This window comes from Podarcis gaigeae (assembly GCF_964106915.1).
Source record: "Podarcis gaigeae genome assembly, chromosome: 2".
In the NCBI taxonomy this organism is placed as follows: domain Eukaryota; kingdom Metazoa; phylum Chordata; class Lepidosauria; order Squamata; family Lacertidae; genus Podarcis; species Podarcis gaigeae.
Genome location: NC_139679.1, coordinates 15067119 through 15073184, shown reverse-complemented (window position 1 = coordinate 15073184; position 6066 = coordinate 15067119).

The window sequence follows — 6066 nt, the reverse complement described above, 5'->3', positions numbered from 1 at the left end:
GTTCTCGTGTGAAATTCAAACAACTTCAGAAGTAAAATCCATTAAAATCAATGCAACTTCCTGGAAGCAAGCACCTGTGGGAACCGGGGGACTCAATATTTTGTAGTGACTGTGCACGCGCCGTGTGATGTGGTCATACCACTTGCAGAAGTTGCACAGTGTGTGCATGACACATTGGCATGGCAAGTAGCATGCACAAGTGCTGTTGGCATGGCGCTGGCCCCCTCAACTGCAGGGGCAAGCCAGCACACTTGCTCCCCACGCCTACTGTATAATCTCCCCAAATGAATAATCTTTATTTGGTGTGATGCTGAATCGGAAGGGAGAAGGGTGTGCTAAGCTAGAATTGAGAGTCTGCCATAGGCATTGTAGTGACTAGAAGTGTTTCTCAAACTTGGGTTGTTGGACTGCAACTCCCATGATCCTTAGCTTGCAGGACCAGCTGTCAGGGATGATGGGAGTTGTAGTCCAACAACAACTGGGGACCCAAATTTGAGAAACACTGGCAGGGTATCGCTGGCACCCAACCGTGGATGGGGAAAAGTGCACAGTGTTGGGAAAGATATTACCGTACGGCTGGCATACGTCCAGATTTCAAAGGCGGAATTGATGTCCGGGGGGAATTCCCAACAATTTTGGGGTCTTCCAAAAAAGCTTTCAGGGTGTCCTGGTTTTTACTTTTTGAAATATAGCAACCTTTTCTGACATAGCGCCTTAAGTGTGATAGTTACCACTGCAGTACCTTTTGCCCCAGAGCTGATGAGGCTGGCGTCTCACGCTAAATGACTTGCTGTATTTATGCTCAGTGGGAGGCGAAATGTGATGGCACCCTTCACCGGGCAGAAGCAAGTGCTCCCGCTGCCTCTTCAGCAACTTAGCCGGAGCCCCCTGCCATCTTTGATTCAATTACAGTCTTTACACATGCTTTGTTCTGAACCATAAAGGCAACCCCCTGAGCCTCGGAAGGCAAGAAGAATGCACCGCAGGCTGCTGCGATTAAAACTGCAGGAGAAGCCATTGCGTCTCCTAGCCAAAAGAGACAGCTCAGCTTGGTTGCTTAGAAATAGATCCCGGTCGGAGGTCAGTGGCCCCCAGGGGTGTGTGCATATGAGACCTTTGGAAAGAAACACAAATGCCAACCAACACATACAAAAAGGTGCCCCCCCACTAGGGGGAGCGAGAGCATAACAGGTTGAGTGTGCCCAAGAGGCTGGTCATGAAATCTAAAAGGAGAAGTTGCCCTCTCTCCTCTCTGAGCCTTATCCCTAAGGCTAGAGGGGAGCGAGAACATTACATTCCCTCATTGTCTGGCTCATTGTTGCAGTAACTGCTGTCAAGCAGACTTTTGCTTTCCTAATTTTACAGATAAGGTTGGGTTGGGAGTGGTTGGGTTCCGAAGCCTTCAAGGAGTCTGTGGCTGAGCTGGAGTTTGAACCCAAGAGCAGGGTTCTGCCCACTGAACAATCCTTCATTTGTACTGCTTATATATGTCTCAGCCTTGGTACACGGACAGCCATATACATAAATAAAGGTAAAGGGTAAAGGGACCCCTGACCATTAGGTCCAGTCGTGACAGACTCTGGGGGTTGCGGCGCTCATCTTGCTTTATTGGCTGAGGGAGCCGGCGTACAGCTTCCGGGTCATATAGCCAGCATTATCAAGCCGCTTCTGGCGAACCAGAGCAGCGCACGGAATCGCCTTTTACCTTCCCGCTGGAGCGGTACCTATTTACTGTATCTACTTGCACTCTGACGTGCTTTCGAACTGCTAGGTTGGCAGGAGCAGGGACCCAGCAACGGGAGCTCACCCCGTCATGGGGATTCGAACCGCCGACCTTCTGATTGACAAGTCCTAGGCTCTGTGGTTTAACCCACAGCGCCACCCGCGTCCCTCATACATCTAAATAGGGAGCCACAATGGGATTCAGCTGTTAGAGTGTGTTCAGATCCCTGCTCAGCCACAAAGCAAAATGACTTTGGACTGCTCACTCAGTCTGACCTACCTCATAGGGTTATTGCGAGGGGAGGGAATGGGAGCAGGGGGAAAACCTTGCTGCTGTCCCAAACTCCTTGGAAGAAGAGAGGGACATACCGTATTTTTTGCTTTATAAGACTCACTTTTTCCCTCCTAAAAAGTAAGGGGAAATGTGTGTGCGTCTTATGGAGCGAATGCAGGCTGCACAGCTATCCCAGAAGCCAGAACAGCAAGAGGGATCGCTGCTTTCACTGCGCAGCGATCCCTCTTGCTGTTCTGGCTTCTGAGATTCAGATATTTTTTTCTTGTTTTCCTCCTCCAAAAACTAGGTGCGTCTTGTGGTCTGGTGCGTCTTATAGAGCGAAAAATACGGTACATGGAACGGATAACATGCCATACAAGTGGTGGGGTAGTGGGCTGCTTTTGCCACCCATCTCCCCACAAAAAAGTAATATGCAATTCTAGGTGTGTGCGCATACAATGGCATGTTTGTATGCTTAATTTCATGATCCGGGCATCTTGGTCAAATCGCAGGCTGCTGAATCTACCAGGGGTAGGAAACCTGTGGCCCCCACCATCCCCTAATTGGCCATGCTGACTGGGGCTGCTGGGAGTTAAAGTCCAATGTCATCCAGAGAGCCTCAAGTCAGTCCCTCTCCCCTGTTTTATAATTATTCATGGCTCTCTGCACCCTACGTTGTGTTAATTTTTAATTAATTTTCTTGCACCCTGATCTAGCAATTTCCTATACACTGCAGGGCACGAGTCTTGTGCACAACAGTCCCACATACAGGTAGTAAGTGTGATGTGTGAGCTGAACAGTATGTATGTATGCATGAGTGTGTGAGCATATGTATTTTTCTAGAAAAGAGGTGCCAGAACTCACAATGAATGCCTCCCCTTTTCTCTTATAATGGCAATTGTGCACACCTGAGGGGTGCCAGAACTCACTTCCGATCTCCACCCACAGAGAATGATTTAATAGTTAGGAGATGGCACCACCAAAATAAAAATTAAATAGTGATCTATTTAAATCTGTATTCTGCCTTGCAATGGAAATGTCTGTTGAGACCTGTTGAGATCCTTCGGCCGATGGTGCTAGCTGTCCTCGTAGAAGTGTTTTTGAAATATACTCGGAGTCGAGTGTGGATTTCATGCTCTTTATTCAGCTCATAGTAGTGAGGAATGAAAGTTCCCCCGAAATATCTGCTATATATACATTATTTACACAATGGGTCGCACGTGATTGGCTAATTCTGGGATTCACCTGCAGGCCAATCAGGTTGCAAATTCACTTCCACCTGGAGCTGGATTGGGTGGCTCCTGCGGACCAATCATACTGCTGCATTGTTCTAGGACCAATCAGACTGCTGCATTCTGAACCCTATTGTTCTAGGACCAATCAGACTGCTGCGTTCTGAATCCTATTGTTCTAGGACCAATCAGACTGCTGCTTTTTGGATCCTATTCAACTCAGTACATAACAGTTTTGCTCATTAGGCTTGTTTGCTACTGTACTAGAACCTTCTCTGTGCTTGAATATGAATCGAGTAACTCTCTTCCTCTATTAGATGCTGGAGGGGAAGCACCAGCATGAACTCAAGCCTTACTTTCTTGGATGCCAGCCTGGGAGTGGTTGACCTCCTGCTGACACACACCCCAGTGCCAGGACTCTCCCAAGTCCTGCCTGGCCCACACTGTCCCCTTCTCCATCTTTGCCAGTCCCACCCCCTTGGCTGCTGCAACATCTGAGTCACCACCAGCCGGCTGTTGTCATGCCAACCTGAACTCTGACCCTCTTAATGGCTATTTCAGATGGTTATTTATGACAGCGATTAGGCGCTGTCTGGATTTACAGCTGCCTCCTCACACCCTGCTCTCTCAAGGCAGATGGTGGCTGTGTAGACCTGGAAGCAGCAGGGAGACACTGGACCCTCTGAGAGCACCGGCCAGCCCCCCAGGTTTCTTCTGCGTTTTCCCCACACACAAGGAATCGACAGCTGCAATGGCAGCCAGAACAGCTGGCAAAAGATGGAATCGCCATATCTCAAATCCCCACCCCATTGCCATTTATTAAGTCAGGGATTTCAGGGCTTCCCAACATCTCCCCTGCCCCCCCCCCCGCCATGCCCTCCAATATGCCACAGAGGACAGTTGAGACACATGTCTTTCAGGGCTGCGCTCTCGTGGGAACCAAAACAGAACATCGCAGGACCCATTCAGAAGCAGGGATTGCTTCTGTAATTCCAGGACCCTAATCATTTGTCAGGGACGCGGGTGGCGCTGTGGGTTAAACCACAGAGCCTAGGACTTGCCGATCAGAAGGTCGGTGGTTTGAATCCCTGCGACGGGGTGAGCTCCCATTGTTCGGCCCCAGCTCCTGCCCACCTAGCAGTTCGAAAGCATGTCAAGTGCAAGTAGATAAATAGGTACCGCTCCGGCGGGAAGATAAACAGCGTTTCCGTGCGCTGCTCTGGTTTGCTAGAAGCAGCTAAGTCATGCTGGCCACATGACCCGGAAGCAAGATGAGTGCTGCAACCCCAGAGTCAGCCACGACTGGACCTAATGGTCAGGGTTTCCCTTTACCTTTTTAATCTTTTGTCAGACCGCCTTATCCTTTTGTCAGACCAGTGGACCTCCAGTTATATATATTCCAGTTACTATCAGCCTCAACCAGTATGACCAGCAGTCAAGGGATGGTGTGAGTTGCTGAAGTTCAGCAACAGCTGGAAGGCCGCAGGTTCCCCAGACCTGCCCGGTTGTAATAGAAGGATACTGACAAAAACATGAGTGGTGAGAGTTCTGGGATAGACTGGAAGAGGGAGCAGGGGTGCAGGAGTTTGATTCAGTTTGCATTTGAAGATGGATCTAAAAAACCTGCCCTTTCCAAAATGGTATGGGAACTGAAGCATCCTTTGAAATTTGCAGTTCTTAATATTTTTGCAAGGCTCTTCTCCAGCCAAGTATTGTAATAAAAAAAACATATGCTAGGGTAAAATGTACTGAAATCATAAAGTTGGGAGGGAACCTGAGGATCATCTAGCCCAACCCCCTTCAATGCAGGAATATGCTGTCCCATCAGAGGACTGAACCTGCAACCTTGGTGTTATCAGCGCTGTGCTCTAACCAACTGAGCTATCCAGGCTGACATACTTACAGGTAAAGGGACCCCTGACCATTAGGTCCAGTCGTGAAAGACTCTGGGGTTGCGGTGCTCATCTCGCTTTATTGGCCGAGGCAGCCAGCGTACAGCTTCCAGGTCATGTGGCCAGCATGACTAAGCCGCTTCTGGCGAACCAGAGCAGCGCACAGAAACGCCGTTTACCTTCCCACCGGAGTGGTACCTATTTATCTACTCGCACTTTGACGTGCCTTCAACATACTTAAAGTAACATACAAAAAATGCATATGTTGCATATGCAAATATGTTGCTTTGCAAGCAAGTGTAGATGGCAAAATGGCGTGCAAAAATGTGTCTGTTGAGAGAGATTAACACTACAATGTTGGTGAATTTTCATTATGTTGTGCTTTCTTTTTTTTTAAAAAAAAATGCAAACTGAAGTGGGAATGTGGAGAACTGAACTTAAGGCTGGGAAAATGAGAAACTGAGAGAAACCAAAATTGTCAGATTCGCTCATCCCGAAGAGAGAGCCTGGATCAGAACAGAGGATGGAACGGGATGTAGAGGAGGACAGAAAGGCCACTTTTTCATGAATGGCACCTTTCGGATAGAATTCTTTCCAAAGGGAAGCTTGCCAGGTTCGTGGAATGGGTCATTCTAGAAAAGCAGCAGAGACAATTTTTATTACGCTGGGACTTTCAATTTGATGCTGCTGTTTTTATGTTTTAACTCCTGTTGTTTTACTGTTTGTTGCATTAGTGCATGTGTGTGTCTTTTGCCTGTTGCTTTTATGGCTGCTGATTTCAAAGCAGTGTGCTTGAGGATTGCTTTTGTTCTAACCATTGTCAGCTGCTTGAGGGGCATCCAGTTGAAAAGCAGCATATAAGTAGCAAAAAATAAAAATTAAAAAGGAAGAAGGGTGCTTGGTAGCTAGGCCTTAAGCCATAGGGCAGATGTGGTGAAGCTGCAGC